Source organism: Rhinolophus ferrumequinum, chromosome 5 (assembly GCF_004115265.2).
Source record: "Rhinolophus ferrumequinum isolate MPI-CBG mRhiFer1 chromosome 5, mRhiFer1_v1.p, whole genome shotgun sequence".
Taxonomy (NCBI): domain Eukaryota; kingdom Metazoa; phylum Chordata; class Mammalia; order Chiroptera; family Rhinolophidae; genus Rhinolophus; species Rhinolophus ferrumequinum.
Genome location: NC_046288.1, coordinates 43,400,483 through 43,428,013, shown reverse-complemented (window position 1 = coordinate 43,428,013; position 27,531 = coordinate 43,400,483). Strand labels below are relative to the sequence as shown.

General features: G+C 34.4%; 2 protein-coding genes across 7 annotated transcripts in view; one reads left to right on the top strand and one right to left on the bottom strand.

Annotated features, from left to right (window-relative positions):
- The window catches only part of MMRN1 (multimerin 1), a 163,954-nt gene extending 160,031 nt beyond the window's left edge, over positions 1-3,923 (bottom strand). For both annotated transcript variants that reach the window (XM_033105801.1, XM_033105802.1), the window contains exons 1-2: positions 3,779-3,923; positions 497-628 (exon numbers count right to left, since the gene is read on the bottom strand). The gene's annotated coding sequence lies outside the window, so the exon portion shown is untranslated. The remainder of the gene's footprint in view (positions 1-496; positions 629-3,778) is intronic.
- Positions 1-27,531, top strand: part of SNCA (synuclein alpha) — a 121,126-nt gene that overhangs the window by 46,567 nt on the left and 47,028 nt on the right. The window lies entirely within an intron of this gene.

The following is a 27,531-nucleotide window of genomic DNA, read 5'->3' as shown; positions in this document are numbered from 1 at the left end:
AGGAAATCAATGACTTGTTCTCCTCATACCCACAAAACAGATGAGAAACATGTCTATCAGTGACTTTAGTTTTGAACTATGGAGTAACTCCTCTTAAGTAAAGCAAATTAATTCAATGGCTATCCTGCTTAATCTTTGACCTTTATCGTATGAGAGATTTTTCCACATGGCATGGTGAGCTATCTCAATAATGTCAGTGTGCCCCCCGAGATAGGTGAGATGAGACCACAAATATCACATAGCACAAAATCTTTAGTAACAGTTATATACCACAATATTACTTAAATATATATAAGTATACATAATTCTCACTAATGTCAGAAAGCATGCTATAAAATATTGCATTAGGGTATTAGATCAGTTAAAATATTGAAAAGTAACTATTATGCTGAACTGCCTTGCAATATTCCAATGAGTATTATTAAATTAATAACTGACATGTGTGTATGTACACATATACATTATCAACGGTGATTTCCCTTTTCCCGTTACTCACGTGGGCTGCTGCCGGAATTTTCCTTTCACCTTTCCATTGTCCTTAGCCATTACTTGTACCTCTCACCACGCTTCTTGCACCATCACTGTCACCAAATATTTGGTCCCCTTTCTGCCAATTGGTGCTAGAGGCCTAGAACACAGAGATTTAGAAAACATTCACTACCTACCAAGAACTGGACTATGTATGCTGCCCAAGGTTGCTCATTCCTTTCTGCAGCCTCCCTCCTGCTACCCAGAATCCCCTCTCCTGCTTAGAATCCCAGGACTTCTCAGCTTACTATTGAGAACGAGGAAATTTTACTGCTGAGAACTACAGTTGCCAGTACAACTAGAATTAGTAGAGAAACCTGGGTCTTGAAAGTAGACTTAGTATTTCTTTGTTAGAAACATAGTACTGATAATACCACGTTGCGTTTTCATGACATAATGACTGAGAGAGTCTGTTTTGTCTTGGGAACTAAAATGCATCCTTAATGTAATTTCCGTGGTAGAAATAAGGTCTTTGTTTCAGCAAATGACTTACAAACACATTTTGGAGGAAACACATTTATAATTGAGAAGACAGTAACCTAGGTAACAATGTTCTCTTCCTGTTATAATTGTAAGCCATAGTTTGTTTTCTTATATGTTCTCACATGTGTTGATCCCTGTTAGCCCAATTTGGCATTAGTATTACAGATGCTGATGAAAACTTTTGTTTTTCTGTTAATTTGTCAAAGTAGTAGATAACATTTTATATGTAGTACATTAATCAAGAGCTTTTTGTAAGATTACATGAGTAGATGTTGAAATTATTGTATAAAATCTAAATTGTTATTACATTACATAAGATATTGCTAATCAGACCTGTCTTTCTTCATTTGAGAATTTTTAGCATCCATTGTGAACATTCAAGGCAAGAAATATATTTTTAGTAGGAATCTTCTACCTCCTACATAGACATGAAGCATTTACCGAAACATCTATGAGACAAAATGTTTCTGAATGTGTACTATACACTTCCTATAAACCTATTTTCTTTCATAGCTATGTTTCAGAGAAAAGCTTTGGTTTGATAAAAAGAAGTCTAGTTGGCTTACACATATATTTTATGTTATCACTGTTTTAGTTTGTGATAAAGGAAATAAAAATATAAAAAACATTAAGCATGCATTAATATGGGCTGTGAGTAATGAGTTATGCTACTGGACAATTGAAAAGAATTTTCAGTGTTCAGACAATCTTTAGATTGTAACAAGCCTAGGAAGATATTTTACAATGAAGAGAATGAGAGAAGATATAGATTTCAATCTGAGTGAAGAATTCAGCTTTGACTACTTGATCCAAGATGCTAGCCATCAAATAGACTTACAAGTCTAGGTAACCAACTCTGATTTCTCAGCCCTCTCAGCTATTCTTTTCCATTCAGACAGAATTTAAGTGAAATATAAATGTCCACATCAGGTAGTCTCTGCGGGATGTTTTTACTACTGACTTTCAAAAATGTTACTTGCTGACATTTCCTTTCCTGTAGCATTATATTAAAAATGAATTAATACCTCCATCTCTCCTTGCTCTTCCCATTTTCCCTTCCTTTTCTTATTTCACCTCTCTTCTTAGTATGGAGACATGTTAACATAGGTGCCTGACATCTGAACAAGCCTGAGGGAAGGGGTTGCCAAGCTGCAGTGTGCCTAGCAGCCAAAGAAGTGGGAGGGGAAAAGGAGGGATGCAGGAATGGTGGGTGAAAGAGGCAGCCAGAGTGGTTATAATATTTGTCACACTGAAGAAATAATTAAATATACAATAAGTATATAATAATTTCAACATCCTCTGGCTTAGATGGTAGTGTTGTATCAGTTCTGACTCCCTGGTTATGGGAGTTGAATAGTGTCAGTATACAAGAATCTTTTGGGCAAGTACATATTAGAATGTTTAGGTTAATGCATCATCATGCCAGAGAAAACCATCTATACATACATATGGTGGATGCCATATATATGTGTTTACACATACACGTGTATATATGTGGTGGGCAGGGAGAGCAAATGAGAATCAAATACTAATAATTAAGAATTCTGGATGAAGGGGATACTGGGATTCTTTGTATTTTTACTGACACTTTTCTGTAGGTTTAAAAGTAGTTTGAATTTTTTAAAAAATCAAACCACACAAAAAAGAATTAATTCAGTCAGTGAATATCTACTAAACATTTGTATATTAAATGAATTTAATAGGATGAATTTCTACAAAAATACTTAAACATGATAACAGTTTATTTCTCATTCACGTAAATCTATGAGAGTTGTCTTGGGCTTTTGGGTGTTTCCTCCATGGGGTGAATGAAGAACCCAACTCCTCCCATTTTGCAGCCTCACATCCTCTAGGGGGATGGACATATCCATCCCCCGTTTGAAGTACATACATTGTTTCCTCTCTCCTTCCATTGGATACTGGCCACAATTAATTCAAGGTAGACTAGAATATGTGGTATATAGCCACGTGCCCTGACAAAGAAGGGAAAATAGATTTTGGTGGACAGCTGGCAAACTCTTATTAAGCATTGTTTGTGGATAGATGCTAACTAGAATGAGATATCTTCCTTTCAGCAAACATATATTGAACACCTTTCCACTGGTTGGAACTGAGCTAGGTGATTTTACAAGCAGACGTAGTTACTTACGTCAAGAAGCTCAGAAAGGATGTGTAATATAATGATACCTACATAGGGTTTGTGTCACTTAAGAAAAATGAATATCCATGAGTACAATTTTAGCAATACATTTCTGTGGGATGATTGAAAGTCATCTTTGAATGTTAAGTCAGGGAGAAGAAGAAGATGTTCTGGGTTTAGGAGTTAATAATTTTGGTTAAAAACAGTTCCTAATTTTTTTAGGTTTACTTTTCTATGTTTAAACATATTTATAGCTGCTAACATTCAGGAGGAAGAGACTGTGTTTTTATAACCATGACAAGAATAGAAAATGTTGTTAACCCAACAGTTCCATTTTTTACAACCAACTAATCATGTTTACTGCTTTGAACTGAACTATTAAGATTTTTCTGGCTACATGTGCACACAAGGCCAAAATGTGGAGACCCATCTGTATTGGAGGTTTCCTTATCCACTCTTATCCAAATGCTCCTTAGGTTTTTGTCAGTGGGTTTATTTTGGAGGTCAGGCACCTTCTTGGCTAGATCATCATCTTTATAACAACTTTATATATTTTTTTCACTGCAATATATATAGATGTTGCCCTACTGGGCATTTTTTCAAGTAATTAATATACAGGTTTCATACCAGCTTGAACTTGGCTTCTTGGAAATAATTCATTCTTCGCAGCATCTGATGCCAGATGAGCATTGGAAGCTTCTGTGGATGTTAGCTCAGAATTTCATTTATTGTCTCCAAGTTATCTTTTCTCTGTCATTCCTCTTTGATTTTCCTAAAAGAATCCAAAGTACATTTTTTGGTAAGTAAAGTTTATTTATGAAGAAAACTCAGGTGAACTATTGACTTTGGCTTATCCCTAACCTTTTAATAAACTTAATTTTAAGACCCTTCTAATTCAGTCATTTAGTTGTGATATGAATGAGAAGTTCTATATTTACTTTCTAGTTCTTACCAGACTATCATACTACATTGTGACTGCTAATGGAGTAAAGACCTTGAAAATATATTTTTTCCAGCTTTATTGAGATATGAATGAGAAATAAAAATTGTATGTATTTAGATTGTTCAACATGATTTTTAAGGTGATGATTTAATATATACACATATATATTGTGAAATGATTAATACAATCAAATTAATTAACACATCTATCACCTCACCATTACCATTTTCTTTTTTTTATATACTTATGGTGAGAATACAAGTATACAATACTATATGAACACAATACTAATAACACAGTATTATTAACTATAGTCATCACGCTGTATGCCAGGTCCCCAGAACTTATTCATCTTATAACTGAAAGTTTGCACCCTTTAACCAACATTTCCCTATTTCCCCCACCCTCCAACCTTTGGCAACCAGCATTCTACTCGCTAGTTCTATGAGTTCAACTTTTTTGGACACAAATCTCACATATAAGTGATATCATACGCTGTTTGTCTTTCTCTGTCGGGCTTAATTCACCTAGCATAATATCCTCAGGTTCATTCATGTTGTTGTCACACATAACAGAATTTCCTTTTTCCTCCTGACTGAATAATATTCCAAGGTTTGTGCACACACACACTCACGTATACATATGCATTTTCTTTATTCAGTCATCTATCAACAAACAGGTTTTATCCATACCTTGGCTAATTATGAATAATGGGGCAATGAACACAGGGTGCAGGTATGTCTTTGAGATACTGATTTTACTTCCTTCAGATATCTCATGTAATTTATTATACATATCACTTTCATACAATTGTAAAGTCAAAATTGTAAATTGAAATATCATAAGTTGGGGGCCACCTGTATAGTGTTTTACTGCTTATAAAGCACTTTCACATATGTTCCCATTTGATTCTCACAATAACCCTTCTAGATAGATATTATCTCTTATTATGCATGAGATTTTATCCAGAAATGAGATTGCTGGATCATATGGTAGTCTTATTTTTAATTTTTTGACAAACCACCGTACGGTTTTCCATAGTGGCTGTACCAATTTACATTGCCTTCAGGAGTGCACAGCGGTTCCCTTTTCTCCACACCCTCATCAACACTTGTTATTTCTTGTCTTTTTGATAATAGATATCCTAGCAGGTATAAGGTGATATGTCCTTGTGGCTTTGATTTGCATTTCCGTAATAGCTAGTGAAGTTGAGCATCTTTTCATATATCTGTTGGCCATGTGTATATCTTTGGGGGAAAAAAAATCTATTCAGGGAGGGTCCTTTGCCCAGTTTTCAATTGGGTTATATTTTATTTTATTTTAGTTTGCTATAGAATTCTATGAATTCCTTATATATGTTGGATATTAACTCTTTAATGGATATATTGTTCGCAAATATTGTCTGACAATCCTCAGTATGCATAGAAGCTTTTTAGTTTGATATAGTCCCACTTGTTAATTTTGCTTTTGTTGTCTGTGCTTTTGGTGTCAATATTAATTCTTTCAACCCATAAATAATTAATAATACAATATTAATTAATAATTAATTCTACAATATTAATTCTTTCAACCCATGAATATGTGGTATCTTTCCTTTGTTTGTATCTTCTTTAATTTCTCTAATCAAGGTCTTGTAGTTTTCAGTGTACATACATATTTTTCACGTCCTGGGTGAATATATATATATATATATCCCTAAGTATTTTATTCATTTTGATGCTATTGTAAATGGAATAATTCTCTTAGTTTCATTTTTGCATAGTTTGTTGTTAGCGTATAGAAACACCACTGATTTTTATATGTTAATTTTGTATCCTTTAACTTTGGTGAATTTATTTATTTGTTCTAACAGTTTCTTGGTGGAGTCTAGGGTTTTCTATATATAAGATCATACCATCTGCAAACAGAGACAATTTATCTTCTCTCCAATTTGGATGCCTTATTTATTTATTTGTTTGTTTGTTTGTTTGTTTGTTTGTTTGTTTGTTTGTTTGCCAACTGCCCTGGATAGACCTTCTAGTACTATGTTGAATAGAAGTGGTGAGAGTGGGCACACTTGTCTTTTTCCTGATTTTAGTGGAAAAACCTCAGCTTTTCACCATTGAGTGTGATGTAGTTGTGGGTTTGTCATACATGTCCTTGATTATGTTGAGGTACACTCCTTATATACCTTGAAAATGTATTTAATATGAAGTGTATTATCTAGCATTTGGTACACGTAGCAGAACATTAATGTACTACTTGGCTGTGCTATATTTGTCCTCCCCTTTTAATTTAAAAGAATAATAATTTAAATCACAATTATACATAAACCCATACTCATATCCCACAAATTACTGGGCAAACCATCAATCCTGAAGTTAGAGTATGATATAAAGAGTGTCCTGGTAGAGAGAGTTCTATATCTAGAAATAGATAACATAGGTTGGAATCCCAAATATGTCTGTAACTACTGCTGTGCCCTGAGATCAAATCCTGTGACCTCTATGGATGTCAATTGATTTGTTCAGTTTACTCAATAATCAGTTTATATAAAGTGCCACTGTTTATTTGTAATTTGATGTACAATCAATAATGTTTTGATGAACATCCTTACATTTAAATCTTTGTTTATATCTTCATAAATTCCTTAGGAAAGATTGGAGAATATTGAAGATGCAAAATATTGATAACTCTTGATGTACAAGAAACACATTTATTTAGTAAATATCTTTTTTATTTTTTAATTAATTCACCTTGTTTTTGAAGTAGTTTCTTGAACAAACCCATATAAGGTCACTAAGAAGAGAAGAATTTTACAAAGCCATAACTGTATATATCTGCTGATATCAATGGAGGTAGCTATAGAAATACTTTAGTATACGTGCTGCCGAAGCGAGCACATAGAGAAATAATTTAGGAGTTATAATCTGTATCACATAATTTAAGACCTCTGTGACTTTATGTCATTTATTCCTGAATCTTATTTGTAATAAGAAGATAATATTATTTGTCTAGCAGGGTTACTATGACAATCAAACAGAAACATAAGTCAAAGTGCTTTACAAATGATAAAACAGGATACAGATGGTACTTGACTTATGATAGTTTGATTTACGATTTTTCGACTTCGTGATGGTGCAAAAGCAATATGAGCTTTTCGACTTCGTGATGGTGCAAAAGCAACAAATCACATGAGCTATTCAACACTTTATTATAAAATAGGCTTTATGTTAAGTGATATTGTCCAACAATAGGCTAATGTAAGTGTTCTGTGCACACTTATGGTAGGTTAGGCTAAGCTATGATATTTGGTAGGATAAGGGTATTAAATGTATTTTCAACTTACAATATTTTCCACTTATAATGGGTTTGCCGGGATGTATACCATTGTGAGTCAAAGAGCATCTGCATACTTTAATTACTATCATTAATTTTTGATAAATAAAATGGTCAACTTCATTGAATGACCTTTGATGTCAATTTCAGGTTATATTGGTTTCCCTCTAACATTTCTTAAGATTAATGAATAAGACATTTCTCTTAATAAATAATATTAATCACTGTCTTTCTATGAACATATTGGATATATTTTTACAGTAATGTCAGAACATGGTGAAATTTTGAAGTGCTTTCTAGGGGACAGATTATGAACAAGAAAGATTAAAAACAATAAAATGAACAAATGGACTTATATGAAGCATATCCAGAAACATGTCATCTCTAAGAAGGCCAATTTCAAGAAAAATCTGACTTGTTTTTCATGGACATTTCAAAATAAACCTAGCTCATATGGTAAGTTTTAAAGAAGAAAAAGAAAAAAAAAAAAACAGAATCTGTGGAATCCTGCCAAAAGTATAATTTGGCATCTTATCCCACCTTCTGGAAGTGATTGATTGGCAGCGGTTATCTGATGCCGGGGCATAGTGGGAATAGAAGCAGAAAACAGGAAAATTCAGTGTTCTTGTTCCTTAAGAACAGCTTGTTTCTTTAACAACAATAAAATTTTCCCAATCCTTCCTCCAAACCTGTATGATTTGTGGGATTAATCTCTTTTATGTTGGTAAACTTTCACATTCTCTTCCCACACCAGCTTAAACGGGTTAACATTGCTTGATAAATATTGGTTGATAGTCCCATTCCATATTTCTGAAAAAAAGTTACTTTAAGGTAAATTTATGTGTATAGATTAAACTGATTATTCAGATATTTCAAATGAAACATAGTTATTAAAAAAGGAAAATGGTTGGATTTTTAAGTTTTATAATCAAATAGAATGATCACTAATTCTATATGAGTTTCTATGATTTGTTCAGCCTTTGAACCTTGGGAAGGAACAAAAGAAATTTTAATAAAGCTATCTCTTCACACATATGGCAGTGTTGTTAAGAAAATGCTACCATAGGTATTTTATAAATGCATACTGAATTCCCAATACTCTTGGGAAGCTTAAAAAATGTCAGAGATTTTTCCAGATATAACTGTGCCTGCAGAATCACCAGTTTTAGTATTGGGTGGGACTATCATGGACCTTCATCTTCGGATTTATCTTTAGACTCAGAGTAATTAACTGACTAGCCCAAGGTCACAAAACTAGAAGGTCTCTCCATACAGTTCATAAATTCACAGTTAAGAATATGGTTTCCTGAGCATCCATTTACATGTTAGACTTTTAAGATTTACAAATACTGTTTTTCTTAAAAAAAAATTAAATCTTTTGGTAAAGGCATATGTCGAAGCTAGAGATAATGAATGTTTAAATCTTATGAGCACTAGGATAGGTATTTTTTCCCCTAGTGCTATAGTTTTCTTATCACTAAGCCTTTCATATTTTGAAAATATTGAAAACTCTCTGTTGTTGATGTCCTTTCCTTGATATGTTTCATAGTTCTAAGCAATAAAAATACAATCCTTCTAGCCCCCTTCCTAGCCTATCTTAGAAGACACTTGTTAAAAAATATATTGTCATTTTCCCTCCTTATCTGCAAGATGACTGATAGAGATGACATTCAATAAAAATGTTTCTCTCTGAGGCACAGTTTCTCTGTTTATTATTAGTAGAAATATTACACAATTATCAAGTGCAAAAATGTTCTTCAACATGAAACTTCCAAGCTTTTTTCCCTCCTCTTATTTTAACAATCTGAGTGTCACAGTCCCATATTGTCCTACTTTATTCACAGGGGAAGGAAGCACATCACATGGCATTTGTCTAAGAGTTTTGGACTATTGATGCAAGTTGGCAAAGGGTCCTCAGTCATAAGCACCCCCTCACCCATTCGTCTACCCACCAATCCAACCACTCCTTCAGCTGGTAATTACTAGCTACTATCATGTTGCTCTTGGGTTTAGTTGCTGTCATCTGTCATGGAGGAATATGGAGAGAAGCCACAGCATACTCTTTTCTTTTTCAGTAGATTTACTTCCATCTTGTCTAGCCCTGACCCTGGCCTCTTTGTTGTGCTTTAAGTTTGTTATAGTTTAATTTCTGTAACACAGATTATTCTCTTGCTCACATTGTTTGCTTATTCACTTATCAAATTAACTCAGAAGAATGATCCAAAGATTACTGTATACCACAGAATATAAATTCTAATACCATGTCAAATTATAGTTTAAAGTGTTTCAAATACAGATATTAAAAATAGATATAGGTTTCATACAAATAAGTAGTTTTTACTACTCTCATCCCCATTCTGCAGGACAGTATTAAAAAAAAATGTTGTCTTAACACATTTACTCTGGATAAAGGCCTATCATTATAAATACCAGGCTCTCCATTCAATTCATAAACCCACAATTAAGAATATGGTTTTCTAAGCATCCATTTACATGTTGGATTTTTAAGATTTAATGGCAAATACTTCTTTTTCTTAAAAAAAAATTTAAAATTTTAGTAAAGGCATATATTGATGCTGGAGATAATGAAATATTTAAATCTTAGATTTATCCCATATGTGAATGAAAAATGATGAAAAGTTTTCCCCATAATGTAACCTTAGGTATACTTAAATTTGGACTAAAAAAAAAAATAGAATGTATATATATATATATATATATATATATATATATATATATATATATATTTTTTTTTTTTTTTAGTCCAAATTTAAATTTGTCTCGATTGCCCTTTAACTTGATGACAAGAAAAATAGTTGCAGGTAATCATATGAGATCACCTAGCTCAAATAAGAGTGTATGATCCATCAAATATATATATAAAGATTAGGAAAATATATATATTTTTTCTAAAGTCACCTCTATAAAAAACAATTTTAAATAGTAGACCATGACCTTGAAAATTTATTGTAGACCTAATCTGTTTGTCTTTCCTGTGCTCTGGTGGAATGTATCAAATAACTGCAACCTAGAACACCATTCTTATTCTTACAGACCTTTCTTAACATTCTGTTGCTAACTAGAATCAGCATAATTTTTTGTCTCACCTGATTCTTCCAACATTGTAATTATTGGACTTTTATAATAGCTGTTAGTTAGAAGATAAATAATAATGTAACCACTGATAGAAGTCAGTCTTAGAATTAGCCTTGGAATTCTAATAAAATTATTCCAGTAAAATTAGTATTTAAGGTGTTGGTATACTATAACATGTTTGCCCATGCCTGAAGAAACTACCCATTCCATACGGATGTTGTATTCAAAAAGGAGTAACCACATGGGATCTCAGTGTTGCTCCAGAGACATCAGTGGCAAGAATACTCTTCTAAAGGTACAAAGAAAAATTTTTTAAAGGTTTGTAAGTGTTGGTTTAACTAAAGCAGGATATTTTCAATTGGGAATAGCTTTTAAAAAGGAAAACAAGTTCAGCATGTAGGTCATCAACCTTGGATATGATATTTACTGTTATAATTATTAACAACCTGTTCTCAAACCTAAAGTTTCTATTGTTTTCTAGATCATACTCATTCTCATATTATTGAAATAATTTCACCATGTTTAAAGTTTTAGGAAAACACTATAGAAGAGCACAGATATTAATGTTTTGCTGGATCATGCATAATCCCATCTACCTTTGACCCTCTGATGGCTGTAGCCTTAATTGTTGTTATTCATAGTCTCCCTATATAATATTCACTAATCCACCGATGGAAGGTTTGAGATTTGTAATAATCAACCTTTAACATTTGTTACCTTTGTGTTTGGGTTTGAACTAGAGATGTACATCTCAACAGGCAGCAAAAAGAACCAGCATCCAAGATATATAGCATAGGCCAGAAAACCCAGTGGTACCAAATGTCTACATTGAGGGTTTGCCAAAAGGTAGCAGAGTATGTGGATAGGGATCCATGGAAGGTCTCCCTCGGGATTCCAGTGAAAACCACACACACGCATGAGCAAACACACACACACACACACACACACACACACACACACACACACACACTCCTCGGTAAGCATTTATGAGGCAGGAAGGGAGGGCCATGACAATATAGACAAGCATCCTGCATGGCCATCAAGGACTGGTTTGTTTCCACAGGAACATGGCGTGGACCCAGCCTAAGTGCATACAGGTACTTGGCATTAAGAAGCAGGATTCAAAGTAGGATCCTAGCTGTACAAATTGAGGCACCTCAGGCAGGGGAACTATATCTCTGTAATATAGACTTGGAACACTCCTCTCTGGACAGGGCCTTGTGTGTCACGCAGGGGTTTGTATGTATATTGTGGGACACAGAAAGCAAGGAGCAGGTTGCTACCATTAGCCTATAAATAGATAAATATTACGGAAGATTTAGATAAAAAGGTAGATACCCAGTGATAAGTTCCCAGGCTCTTTCATGATTAACCTAATTAGTATTGGGTCCCAGGTCTGAGTGCCAAAGAGAAGTGAATTAAGGACATATTATGACAGAGAAATAGGAAAGAGAACCATTAGAGTGGTATCTTAGACAGGCATTTTAAGCTGCTGAAGTATCTGAAGCACTGAGTCAGGCTTCTAGAACGTGAGACATGGCTAAGCCCTGTGGGAAATCAGTGGGTCCAGCAAGTACAGCAATTTCAGAGAAATGGTGTGGGGTATTTTGTTTTTGATTATAACTAATTTCATGGTAGTTTGAGACACCAAATATTAAATTGTTGGGAATATGTTTTTTGATCCTAGTTTTTTTTTGCCTCTACTTTTTAAACACAGTTTATAAGATTTAATAGAGTTTACAAGAATAATTTCTGAGCACATGCGTCTTAACAACAGGGAATTTTTGTCTCCCAGTTTCTTTGGAATTCTACAACAGAAGGTCACAAAATTTCCAGACCCATCTAATCTATATTAAATTAACAATCTAATCTTATGCAACCCATACATTCACAGAACATTTGTGTGGGTCACAGGATAAATGGGAGATACGAATAGGGGTCCTGGCATCTCAGTCAATGTGATGGGTACAGTAATGGAAGTAGGTGTAAAGTGATATGAGAACCCTGAGAATGAAGAATTGAACTCTGGACGAGAAGACTGTAGAAAATTTCACAGAGTGTCATTTGAATATCAGCAACTTCTCACCAGGCTTTTCTTACCTCGGTGCTCTTGTGCTGCTCTCTCCTTTGCCTTCTTTCTGGCAACTCTTCCCTACACTTGAGGACTTTCCACTGGCACTGCGTCCTCCAGGAACCCTCCCTTACCCCTCTCTTCCTCCTAACCTGGCTTATTATATATCCGTCCTCTTTGCTCACATGCCACCCAGGCAGGTCTGTCATTGTACTAGCCCAGTTGTACAATGATCTGCCCGTCTGTCTCCTCAGCTAGCTCATTGAAAGCAATGGCTGTTGTACTCACTTTTATATCCTCAGCAGCATGCTGCGCCACGTAGTGAGTGACTCTTTATGCCACTTGAATTTGAATTCTAGCCAGTAGCAATATGGACACATTGACAGTTTTCCAACAGGGAAGTGGTGAAATCACATTTGGATTTTAGAAATAAAACTCTGATGGTATACTTAGAATTAAGAGAGGAAATTAGAGACAGAAAGTCCAATTAAGAAATTTAAGCATAAGTATACGTGAGAGATCACTCAACGTCTGAAGCAGATTGCTAATGTGAAAATGGAGAAAAAAGGTTAACAATTTGGATGTGAGAGAGGTGAGAGAGAGAGGTGTGAAGAATGACTAAGTGTGCAACTGTTTTTAAGGAGTGAATAAAAAATTGAGTATGTGAGCTAATTAGACCTAATCTTTTGAACAAAGCAAAATGCTTGCGACTTCTCATTTCAACTGCAGACTGAAAATATATAAATCTTCATTTCACGACCTCTTTCATATACCTGATTTGACAAAGGAGTCCAGCCATCCCCGTTACCTCAAACACGACTGTAATCCCAGGCCAGCAAAACAAATGACTTCTACTTATCCCTCAGAATCTCATGTGAAAAGTTTATAGCCTTTTTTTTCTAACCAGGTATCTTAAGTATGGGTGGAAATTTTATGTATACTTTCATAAACTTTTACTGTAACCATTGATCTTTGTAATATTTCAAATAAGCAAAATATTTCCCTAACCTGAAAAATTTACAACTGGGTAAAAGTATTTTCCCCATTAAAAAACAAACAAACAAACAAACAAAAAACAGAAATGTTATAAAAAATATTTTTAGAATTAACTAATTAAATCATTTTTGAAATAACTATTATGTAAAATATTTCAGATTACTTAAAAAGTGATATGATGATAAAAATACTTCAACTTTGTCTGCTAGCTATTTCTAATGATGCTTTTTATATCGTTTCACAGTTTTATTCTACTAGAACTGATCTTTTCTCCAAACTTTACGAGGCATACCTCTGCACCCCTAACCATCATACTGGAATCCACATTTACATCTGAACACTATTTGTTTAAGGCTATTGCTAATGTAGTTGTAAGAAGATGCAGGGATTTTACCTTCAAGTGAAAGGTTTTATTGTATTTTATGTACAAGCACACCAATATAAATTTCACTTTCAAACTTATAGAACGGCGATGAAGGAAATGGTCAGAAGCCTTTGGGTTGATTATTACAAATCTCAAACTTTTCATTGGTGGATTAGTGAATGTTTCATAGTTGAGACTGAATAACAACAATTACGGCTGACTACCACCATCAGAAGGTCAAAGGGATGTGAAATTATGCACGATCCAGCAAAATATCAGTATCTGTGCTTTTCTGTAGTGTTTTCCTAAAACTTTAAATGACAAAGAAGAAAACTTGGGAAGCACTAGATATTTACAGCTCTGGGTCTTAAAATGAAAATGGAGATGGTCACAGTTCTAACACCTTGTCAGGAACAGCTGTCTTGGGGCTGCTTTGCAGCAGGGCTGAGAGTGGTGAAAGGAAGTGACACTTGCTTTTAGTCTCTTTTTTACTTCAGGCAACACTTTTTCCCCCTCCCCAGGTTAATATTGCTAGATGTGAAGCCTGAGAAAATGTTCCCACCTTGTTTTTCTTTCTCCCTCACAAACTATCAGAAGTTACACTGGGGGAATATTACTTTTTCAGAATTTGGCCATGTCTGTTCTTTTTAAAAGAAAATCTTCCTTCATTTTCTTTTATTCCACAAGTATTTTGGGACTGTCGCTCAATATTAGGTGCTATAACACTTACAAGTGTTTTATAGGTCCATTTCCTAAATCTCACAGTTTAACGGAACATCCATAAATGGAAATTATGAGTTCATTTATTTAACCACCAAACATTTATTCAACTTCTGTGATTTGTCAGGGACCGTATTAACACTAGCGATTCAAAGATGAAGAGAAACTTCATACATAAAGGAATTTCTATGGTAAGCTCTGTAACAGAAGTGGGTTACAGGACCTGGTCGCACAGAAGCAGGGTGTGTTTAAACAGGAGCTCGGCCTTGTCTTAGCCTTGATGGCTTCCTTGTGAAAATAGAGTCTGAAATATGGTGGAAAAGGCAGGTAATTTATTTGGGCGGTAATCCCAAGGAACAGGGGAGAGTGCAACATGGAAAGAAAAAAAGCCAATATAAAGGGGTGTTATTGAGGGCAACCTCTGAAGAATCATTTAGACAGCTTCCCTGAATTATCTGCTTGAAGGACAAGAGGAGGAAATATTATCTATCAGTTCCTGTCTCCCACTTTTTGAGAGCTGCCACTAGAATATTAACTCCCCACAATTCTACAGGGCTACCATCTTATCTTTGGCACTGGAGAAACCACTAGGCCAAAAGCAAAAAGGCAAGTTGCTGTCACAAAATGAATCAAAGCCCATAAGAAACTGTGCCTCCAGCACTGGCTGGAATCTGAGGAATGGGGAAGGGACATGAGGAGTGGCACTTTGATCTGATGTGTAGTCATTCCTGTGTACAGTTGAGCTAAGGCATGCTGGACAAATGGATTAACATGTGTAAAAAACATGGCGGCAAAGAGCACAAACTAACTTCAGGAGGAGGCAGGATATGCTGTGCCTTTTCTGACTAAAAGGCATGCTTGTGAAAGAAAGGAAGGATTTAAAATAAGAAATTTAGGCGGGGCTAGATCTCATGCTAGAGAGAGTCAAATTTATCGCACAAGGCATGAGAAGCTCCTGAAGGATCTTAAATTTGTACTTTAGAATGGCACCTTCTTACCAGTACTGAGGTCTGACTTAGGAGCATCAAAACTAATAACAAGAAAATCATTTTGAAGATTAATAATTCAGATACAAGAGAAATGTCATCTTGAACCAAAGCATGAAGCTTCTTATGTATAATGAAGAGGATTTAACAGATTGGATATGAAAGAAGAAGAAAAAAATAATTTGTCTTTGTTTGTTATCCTCTTTTCTACTCATCCCCTCCTTCTGAATGTGGATGACATATATAAAGATTTATACCAGAAGATTCTGAGCATTCATATTTGTCTCTTTGAAGAAACAAACAAACCTTTATGTATTTATAAATGTGTGAACAAATTAAAAAATTAGGGAAAAATGTTAAAGCATAAAACAAATTTCCAGCTCCGGGGGAGAAAAAAGACCTGGTTCTTTGCTGGCAATATGCTTTGTGGTTTTGTATATGATATCTATATCTAGACTCGTTTTGCTAGCTGGAAAGTGTTTCTGTTTCTAATTAGAGCTATCTTTGTTATATACTTTATTATTTATTATGATCAATCTATATAATCCTCCCTGACAATTTCTACAAAAACATTTTTAAACACGCAATCTCTATGGCCATAGAGTGTAGAGGCACGAAGAAGAAAATGCTATCAAATTTGATTAAAAAGTCTATTATTTATACACTTGTAATTTGTACTCCAAGTTCAAGAGAAAGGCAGTTATTTACGTGTTTCAGAGTCAAACTTCCCTAAACTTCCCTAAACCTATACAGAGGAAGAGTTATAGCTAGCTATCGATAGATAGGCATACATCAGAGATACTGTGGGTTTGGTTCCAGACCACCGCAATAAAGCAAATACCACAATAAAGTGAGTTGTAATGTTTTTGCTGGTGAATTTGCAAAAAATACATCTGAGAAGCGCAATAAAATGATGCACAATAAAAATGAGGTAGGCTGTACAGCTGAAGCAGCAAACAGCGCTCTTGCACAGAAGCCATTGCAGTAAAAATGTCTCAGTTTCCATTGCCTCAATCTAAAAGTTGGCCTTTTCTGTAATACGTGAAAGTAAAATAACTGAAAAGGATCTGTTGCAATTTTGAAATATCTTGAAAATATATTGGGGTAAAGTCACTTCCCCTTAAAAAAGGGACACTTTGCTGATTGTTTCCTTTCTAGGCAGATGGAAGTAATGCCCTCTTTCTCTTTTTAGTCTCAACACCTCAGCTGTTACTATGTGTTAGGAAAGCAGGACAGCATAAATGGAGATACTTATTGATGGAGGTAATCTTACAAGTAACCAAAGGAGAAGATTGGTGTGGACATGGCTAGTTTGGGGTGGGAGGGATGATTTAGAACTAAAGTAATAATTAGCAGAACCTAGTGAGTGTGCACATTTGTCATAGCAAAATGCGAGAAAGAGAAAAGCAGGCAGACTTTTTTAATCTACAAATGTTAGTCTTGGTGAAATCCTGGAACTGTGTTACACTTTGGGAGATAAAGCCCTGACCACTTCATGTAGAATATTGGTTACTTGGAATTTTGGTAGAGACTAAGATAAAGATATTATAGTACTAGGTCCTAACTTCTAATTTAAGACATAACTAAGATGTGGAACCATTGTTTCATGGTTAAGGGAAGAAAAAAACAAAGGTTAAGGAAGCAGAGTGCAGCTTTAGGAATAGAGACAGTGGAAATGTAATGGTAGTGTGTGATGTCAGAGGGGTAGTGGATGGGGGGAGGGGGTTGTCACTGTGTGAGGGATATAAATGATAAATGTCTAAGTATTACTTTGTTTTGTGCACATGAAACTAATTTAAAAAATGTTAAAAAAAAAAGTAATTCACCTACATAGGTACACCATTAGATGGAAAATAATCCATAATTCTTAATTAAATTTTACTAATTGCACATTAAAGGAAAATGCTTCATTTCATTGTTGTTTGGAAAGAAATACAGAATTTTTACATAGTGTTTAAAGAACTGAATATCAATATTAAGTACATGAAAGAGGCAAAATGGTTTTTATTCTTTTTTTCCTGAATCTTTTAGAAATAAAACTAAGCTTCCTTTTACTTTTGTAAAACATAAATTGAAGACTCAGTATAAGGAATATCTAAGGTTTTGATTTTAAGAGATTGGCTATTCTAGAAGTTTAATATTTTGCTTAAGATGTTGATGCTCTGTCTTCTGCCAAGTGTAGGTGGAAGGAAGGAAAGAAGGAAGGAAGGAAGGAAGGAAGGAAGGAAGGAAGGAAGGAAGGAAGGAAGGAAGGAAGGAAGGAAGGAAGGAAGGAGGGAGGGAGGGAGGGAGCGAGGGAGGGAAGGAGGGAGGGAGGAAAGGAAGGAAGGGAAGGAAGGAAGGAAGGAAGGAAGGAAGGAAGGAAGGAAGGAAGAAAGAAAGAAAGAAACTGTTCACTTGGACTTTAAGGTGGAAGAAACCAATCAAGTGTGTAGAAAAGATCACACTTTTTTCTTATATATCTTTTTATTTTTAATGTAGAAACAAAAATTGTATGGATTTAGTTTGTCTTCGAATCTCACAAGTGTCTGTTTAACTCTCCCCCTATCTTGATCAGAAATTGAAATAGAATCTCAGTAGCTAAAGCAAAATTGGGCTCTGATATTTGATTAAAAATTATTTGGCTGGGAGCCTGTTACTGAGTCTAACTAATCCCAAACATATTTTTAGAACCAAATGCCAAATTTTCTGTGCTTAGTATCACAGACCAGGCTTAACCTTAAAAATGATTCCAGAACAAACACCAGAAATGTTCTGGTTCTGGCTACAGAATTCTATTCATAAATAATAGGAAGCAAGAGGCAGCAAGAGGCTGGATTATATGAGACTGCTCTCATTTTTCAGAATAAGGGTCCTTTGCTTTTATAGTCATTTGCCATTCTGGTTTTCTTTACATTTCATAGTTTTTAAGATTACTTTGGCTGTCTCTCTCTCGCCATATATATATAAATATATATATATATATATATATATATATATATATATATATATAGATAGATAGATAGATAGATAGATATAGATATATATATATGTGTGTGTGTGTGTGTATAGATATATATATCTATATCTATATATAAATATATATAGATATAGATATATGAACTCAAAATTTTTTGAAAGTACTACAAATCTTGTAAAATAGATGTGGGGTAAAAAGGAACTGAAAACATTCTTTGTCTACACTGCCCTACTTTGGTTTCTGCATTTTTAAAATTTTCTGTTGCTAACTCAATTTGGGGATTGTAGCTATTACCATGGCAATTCTGTAACTCCACCCCAATAAAAACAAATTTTAAATCTTGAAGATGAATTTCTATGCCTCTAAGCTAAGATTCAGAATGCTTACAATTGATTAAGCAAGAGCAGATTTGAAAAAATAAATAAATAAATAAATAAATAAATAAATTACATATATGTATTGTGTGTGTGTGTATATATATATATATATATATATATATATATATATATATATGAATGAAACGCAGAAGGGAAGGGATAAAGATAGCTGAACTCTTGATTTTACCAGTTTATAGATCTATTTATTGCTACACATTTTATTCTTTTAGATAAATAATTCTGTAAAACAATTGCTTCTCCATGTAAATATCAAGTATATTTTCGATAGATTGAGAGACTTTATAAGGTCAATTTTGTAGCCAGCTATTTGTTTACCTTACTTCTTTCTTAATCTCACCACCCAATATTTAAATCTTTCAACTAACATTTAGATGCTCATGACACTAATCTTGTCCTATGGAAATACTAGCAATGACAAAAATACATATCTCAGACTAAGATAAAATAGAATGCCAGTCATTTACAGAGGGACAGAATCTGCTTCTATACCTAAAATAATTCACTTTGTTCTGTATTTTTAAATCTGGTCTTGCTTAATCAATTGTAAGCATCTTGAATATAATGTATATACCTAAAAGGAGCTAATATAGAAGTTGTAATATCTTAAAAGAGGATATCTGCAAATAATTAAATGAATTACAACAAATTCTCATCACTTTCAAAAATAGCTCCACGCTCATTTTTCTTTTCCTCAGATTTTGCAAGAGGAATATTTAGCAAGAAATTTAGTTCAGTGCACAGTTGAAATGTCAAAATTTTTACCCACGTGGGCAAGAATCTAAATAACATTTTTGCATCTTGGCTCTGTGCTCGCCAGCAGAAGGGGTAACATGGCTCCTGAGTACAACCGCTGCCTGGCCATCTACATCTCTGACACTGGGATACTCTTAGATCAGCAGATTTTCCCTCCACATACTCATCTGTGATGGATATTCTCCATTAGTCAGGGAATTTGTGATCGGGAGTTGTACCCCTTTCATGAAAGGAATTAACAATATTACATTTGAGTGAGAAAGACCCTTGGTGTCCTCAAGACGAAAGGGATCACATGGCTTGCAAAATCACAGATTTGTCTTCTACCAGTGGCTGAGCACTTAATTATACTCAAATATACAACAAGAATTCCACAAGCAAATCCCTCTGCCCTGAATGTATTTTCATCCCTTGAGTCCCTATCTATTGCTATAGACAATAGCTACGCTGTAAGTATGTCTTCATGTATGTGTTACCCCAGTAGACTTTGAGATCCTAGGAGGTCAAAGATAGCATCTTATTCTTCCTGGAAACTCCAGTGCTTCACACTATGCTAGTCACAGGGAAGATGTTTGCTGAAGAATTAAATAAAAATATGTACAAGGGACAGAATTAGCTTTGTTGGAGAAAATTAACAACATAAAGAGCAGCTTTAGAGGGTAAATCTTCAGAGCAACCAATAATATCTCATCTCTTGATTAGTTGCCCTTAGATTTCCGCTGTTGAACAAAACAGCATAATATTATTTCCATATGTTCTTGAATCTAACACAATAATAAGATACACTATGGATTCATTAACATTGTTTGAGAAAGAGCTTGGGGAGACAGGAAAAGGGGATATAAATACTAACTTTTAAAATGTATCTCAATATCAGAAAACTAAAAAATATGGAAAATTGTGGGTCATTAAATCAAATAAGCACAGTATTTTAAATTACTGAGTTTACTACGACTTGGTAGCAAATTATTGTAATCACTGATATACACTGAGTATTTAATATGTTCCAGGTACTGGGTTACGGCCTTTGCATGCATTATCTCATTTAATCTTCACAACAACCTAGGATGTAGCTATTTTAATAAATTAGATAACTTGCCTTTAATCAAAGACCTAGTAATTAGAATTCACAGACATGTCTGGCTCCAAACTCATGCTTTTAACCCTTTTAACCACTATACTACCCGCATTAGCTCCCAAATTTATTTGCAATCCAAATGTTAAAAGACAAGTCATAACCTTAGTATCACCAATGTATCCACTTACTAAGCTTTATCTTCAAATAGATTAATGAGCATTTCATATTTTCACATTATATAACTTATTTATAGATATGCAAGGACATGGTTACAAATACATCTATGTCCTGTGCTCCCTTACAATGGTGGAACATAATAAAAAAAGGAACAATATGCAGATACTCATAGGTCTGTGGTATCTGAATAGAAACAAATGCCTACAACTGAGGGAGTAATCATGTGAAATATGCCCGCGAACAAAGGCATTTAGTCACAGACTCAGGGAAACAACTATCAAGACACTTAAAATTCCTCATGCAAAGTTCATAAAAAGATTGCTTTGCTTAAAGAAACTATGTTCTATAACTAATAAACATTTTGCGAAATATTGGATTTTTTTTGAGATTTGTTCAGATTAATAGGACATGATGTACTTTTAATTTGCTCTGATTTCTTAGAAAGAATATAGTAAACATATTAAAACAATCGTTTCCAGGTTGGATTGCTGGTGCTAGAGTTATGCTTTCCCATTTACCAACCTGCCATCTTGGGCAAGTCACTTTGCCTCTCTCCTAAATCTCTCAAAAGGGGTAAAATAGGAATACTCACATGAAACAGACAAGCTACAATGTGTTTAGAAACGTGCCCGTACATAGCTAACACTCAATGAGTGTTAGATTTTATTATCTCTGGAAATGGAGAGTGGAACTATCAAAGTTATGTCCCTAAAATCCCCCTAGGTGGCAGAAATTGAAAAATTACACATCTGTTTAAGAGAGTGTTTCTGGAGTCTTGCCATGTGCGTTTAAGACAAGACAGTTCAACTACAGCTTCAAACGAAGGAGCATATCTGAGTTCCTACCTCTGGATCTCTGGCTTCTTGCTTCCATCTTAAGATAAAGAAGCTTTGGTGGGGAAGAGGTACAGGCTTTCATTTGGCTGCAAAAAGTTTCCTGATGGAGGTAGACACCTTCTATCCCCAGCCCCAGAGTTTAATCCAGCCCAGGAGCCTACCTACGTGAAAGCAATTGTCCCCTCTAAGCAGTCAAAATTCTTATAGTTTGTCCATATATTTTTAAGTCCAGGGATTTCTATGTATAGTGGGTTTTTACTACATACACCTGCACTTCCTTGGAATAAAATATTCAGTCAGGAACCAAAGTCAAAACCACATCTTAGATCAGCACCTTGCCAAGTCAATTTGTGTATCACCTGCATAAAAGCCCTAACTGCTGCTACCCTTTCAGTCTTCATTCACCAGTTATTCATGAAGTACCTACAATGTGCCTCTCTTTGTGCTAGTCCCTGCTTGATCTGCCTTTTCTTATATTGTCTTCTTCTGTTCCCCCCATTCCTCAAATCATAAACATATGAAGTTAAAAAAAAAAAGTCTCTGTCTTCTCAAAACCATTTTTTAAACAAACTATATTTTCATCCAAAATACATATTTCATCCTAATAAAACTACTGTTAAACGTTTTGGGTGTACTATTCCAGAAGTTTTTCTGTATTTACACATAGACAATTATATTCATGTACGTAATTTTTTCCTCATATTAATGTATTGTTTTGTACCTTGATTTAGTTCATTTTCCTTCTTACCTGGTTCTTTGATATTGTCTTGATCTACTTGAGCATTAGCTTAGGTGAGCACTCTGTGTTTCCAGAGTCCTCCTAACCTGGGCTAACCTGTCTGGTATGAAGCATGCCTTGTCACAGGATTTCATAAGTAAATTTAAGGAAGATGAGTTTTGAAATTAGCTTTTCTGCTGAAATAGTAGAGGTAAAGAGGTATGACAACTATTTTACTTTTGCAAATAGTTGTTTTGCAAATCACATGATTTTAATTATATTGTGTGTGTGTGTGTGTGTGTGTGAGAGAGAGAGAGAGAGAGAGAGAGAGAGAGAGAGAGAGAGAGAGGGTTATGGGTCCCCCAAGTTATAGAAGCATAGCCATGATAATATATCATCTAAATTTGGTTAAGCATCCATGGTGCTCTGAATGCTGCTTTGAAGCAAAGAGGAGTTTTACTTAGAAATATAAGGAACCATTTAAATCGTATTTTTGACCAGATTTTTCTTGTAAAGAACATTATTTGAATTAAGTTTGTCAATGATTGATATATACACCAATATACAGGCAAACACAGCCCACCTGTTCAGTCACAGCCCAGTGACCTCAGACGTCATTTTCTCTCCTATTTCTATGATCCAGTTGGGTGACTGGGAAATAGGAGTTCTACTACTTGGGAAGCAATCCCTGAGAGTGAGAGGGCTTAGTCCATGCTGAGAGTGGGACTCAGAGCAGGGCCAGAAGCAAACCAGCTTTCTAGTATAGTTACAGTGATAATCCTAAATGTCTACTATATACCAGTCAACAGCTCCGCGCCCCCATCCCTCCCTCCAGTCAATCACTGGGGCTTAGAAATTTCACTTTCCAAATATTTTTTCTGATTCTGTTTCTCCTCCCAAACTTATCAACATTAATGTAGTCCAGGTCCTCCTTATTTCTCCTCTAGCCTGAAGTTAGAGCTCTCCACAAAGCATTCCAGCATATCCTCACCCTTCAGTGACATCCCACCCCAAATAAAAATGAACTCCAAACCTCTTATTAACACATTCAGGTACTCTATGGCCTAGCTTTATTTTCCTCTGCAGACTAATTTTCTAGAAATTGACTCCCAATGCAAGTGAAAACCCAATGCCATGACTGCATGATAAATAAATTTGAAGCTGAAGGTCCCAAATGTAAAGGCTATGAAACAAAAGGCTTAAGTGATAATACAGGAAGCCTTGTAATATAGTGACTGAGATCTATATCTTTGCTGTCAACCTATTTGCCAACTATGAGACCTTGGGCAAGATGTCTTAATCATTATGTGCCTCAATTCTTCTTGTGTGAGATGAGAATAAAAGTTACCCCGACTTCATATGATATAAATAAAGTGTTTAGCGTAGTACACTTGCTAAGGGCTACATAGGGGTTTAGCATAACAATTGCAAATTCAGTGGTGGTTATTTATTATAAATGGAAGATTATTGATTTTATATCCATGATATCCAGAATATCTATATATTCTGATAGAAATATAACGATAAAATGAGGTTATAGAATAACCTTGGAAAAGATAGTAATGGAAGAATAAAGGATGACTGCAAAATGTAATCCTTCAATGGCAGGAAGACTGAGGCCAGTCTAGGCATTGGTATGGGGGAAAGACCAAAAGGTTATTCATGTTTTATTTTGTTTTTGTTTTTTGGCCTCTTGTGCTAAAATGGAAATGAGAAATTTGGAGCTTAAAAATTAGGACAATTGTAACATCTGGTTTCCAAATAATTATCATCCCTAAAAAAAATCTGGAAAAAACTCAAAGGGTAAGAGGCAACCATAGGTAGTATTGCATTTCAAATCATCATTTAATTATTACAATTGTAGCTTAAGTTTCTAATAGGAAATAAAAGTTTGCAAATTTAAAAAAATAGGTTCCAAATTTGTACAGATAACATAAGAATAAAGCTTATTAAGAGATGAATTACACCTCTTTAGAGATCAAGTACATAATTTATTAATGTCCAAGCAAGCCTTCAACTAGTACGTTTAACCTCATCATTTTAAAATGTTACTTGATGATGTCAATCAATTAACAGTACAATATAGCTGGGTACTACATTGCCCGAAAATGATCTGTGCACTTTGATTTTCAGTAAAACTAAGCTATGATAAATGTTCACATTCTGCCTGAATTTATACAGAAATTGACTATCAATGAAATAATATCTGTTGGGATTAGAAATAAGTGAGAACTTTCATATCTTTCCATTTCCTTTTTCCTCAAGGATAAGATCTTGTTTAAGATAACTCTCCATAGTAAGGTGTGTATATAAATAATCTTTAGCTAAGGTTAAAAGAGATAACATACTGGTTTCAGCACAACTTTTAAAATAAATAGATTATAGTTAGGCAGCAATGTATTACTAGCCATATCTTTGGTCCTTTTATCATTTTTCATTTGATTTTACATAGTGGAATTTTGAAGCTTTATTGAAAGATGTAGTCATTTGTTTGGGTCTGCTGCTATCTATATTCATGACTTCATTCTTACAGGTTTCTTGCAAGAGTAGTACATCTGATTTATGTTGTATTAAATTTCATTATTTTGTACATTAATAGGCTTTTCCTTATGGAAAGCAAATATTGATCTGAAATTCCTTAAAAGACTCGTCAAAAGTGTTACAGCTTTAAATATCATAGAACTTATATTGTAAGTTACATGTTACAAGAATTCATGTTCTCTGGTATACTGAAAGCTATAGATAATACATCTATCAACTATATGACTCTCCACCATCACCTTTCCTAATGAATAATGAGAAATTTAGTGAAAATATATCAATATGCTTAACCCTCCATAATTCAGCTAATTTAGAGATTAACTTACTAAACCCATTTTAAATTCAGTATGATTTCCCATTCAAACTGATTTATTGAACAAATATTTGTTGAGTGCCTAAGATGAATGAGGCATTGTACTTAGAGTTTACACTGTTCTGTAGGCTTATCCTTGAAATATTATTGAAAATAATAAGAACAGAAAGAAAAGGTCTGAAGAAAGACCAAGGGTTAATTCATTTTTAAAAATGACATTTGAGGACCTTTTTTTGCAAAACATAAAGTTATTGCCTTGATTGAAAATAGGTATTTCAGATTTAGGATGTGAAACTCAAGATCTAATAAAGCTCACACAACAGCTGCTTACTACACCGATAACACTGTTACATGAACTCTGAGCAATGTTGCATAGTAGATTCATGCTTCAGCTTTCATGATGGGTAATTCCTTCTAGTCTCATTAGTGATTTTCTTAGCTTTGGGATTTCCTACAGTACCTAGGGTATAAAGGCCTATTTATCTAAATGAAAATCAAAGAATAAGATGTAACAAATGTGCATGAAATACAAATGGCTTTGTTACTTTATTGCAGGAGAAAATGGATTTTTGAGAAATTAAAGCTGATGTTAGAATATATAATTGCTTTTAGCTGGAAAATATCTCATGCCACGTTTTAGGTACTTTGGGATTGAGAAAAAAAATGGAATTTATTTTTTATGCACTGTCATCTCTTTTCTTGGAAGAGCTCTCTGATGAATGAGCACTATGTAACTATAGCAGATATGTAATTATAGGCTTCTTGACCCAGTTTCTAAATAGTAGATGTCATTTTAGGAATGCCTTTAATACTTATTCTTTTGTTCCAAATCATATCTAGACACACATCTAGTCTACTTTCCACTCTCATTCCTAGCCACTCTGATCACACTGTTCAGATCACACTTCTAGTCCTCTAGTCATGTAACTCATACCAACTGGCTCTTAAGATAGTTATTGGCTATGCCTACCCAGCTTCATGGTGTTTGTCAGTTATTATGGCTTTATGAGGAAAGGCAAAAATTCTAGGTAAAGTGCCATGCGAAAGAATGACGCACCAGGCAACCGACTGACCCATATATTTGTCCTCTCTTCTCTTCAAACAGCCTTCTCTTTAACCTCCTAAAGCTGGCTCAGATCAAAGTCAAGTTTGAAGAGCTTGTAGTTCGTTGTAAACGTCTAGCTTTCTTCACATAAAATCTCTCAACTATTTCCTGCCTAATGCTAATAGATTTTACGTACATCTTTTATTTAGAACAATAAATATAACCATCTCAAAACATTAGCAAATAAATAAAACAGTGTTAAAAGGATAAATTAAATGGGAGACGTATGGAACTATAAATAATGAAAATGATATTATACGTGTATAGAAATATCCTGCTATGTATAGCAAAGAGGTACGGTATCATAAATGAAAGCATTTTTTAAAAGAATGATTTTGGCCACAGGTCTGGAAACATAAGTAAATTTGTCTACAATTTAGATTGTTCCCTCTGTGTGAATATTACCTTTGTCTTTTCCCTGTCATAAAAAAAAGTAAAGAAATAATCTGCCTTTTTTCTATAATCAGTTATAAATGGATTCCACAAATGAAGGATTATTGATTAGATTTCCTTACTCTATGTGAAGTATAAAGAGCCCCAGTTAATTCAGCATTATTTATTCCCAGGGGCCTTAAATGAGGGAGCCATGCCCAATGTAAATTACTCCAAAATTCACAAAACCAATGTGGACATGTAGGCAGAAGTTAGTGTAGCCCGGTGAAGAGTTTGTCCATTGGTTTGTGATTACACAACCACAATTAGAGAAATGTGTAATGTATGCCTCCAAGTTCTGTAACAGGGACATTGTTCACATACTGTATTCTAAAAAGACCAGGTGTCAAATAGATTAGATGATGGACAGGGAGTGAGAACCTTAGATATATGCACTGGAGCATCACACTTTTTCACCACAAATCTGTTTCATGCATTATCCACTTAGTTGAATCCACTTGGATTCTGGTGGTTAGATAATATTCTTTTTCAGGGATAATATTTTGCCCTCTTATATAGTATTACTGGTGGTGCACAGAACAGCACTGAACACTGGTTATTTTCCATGGCTTCCCA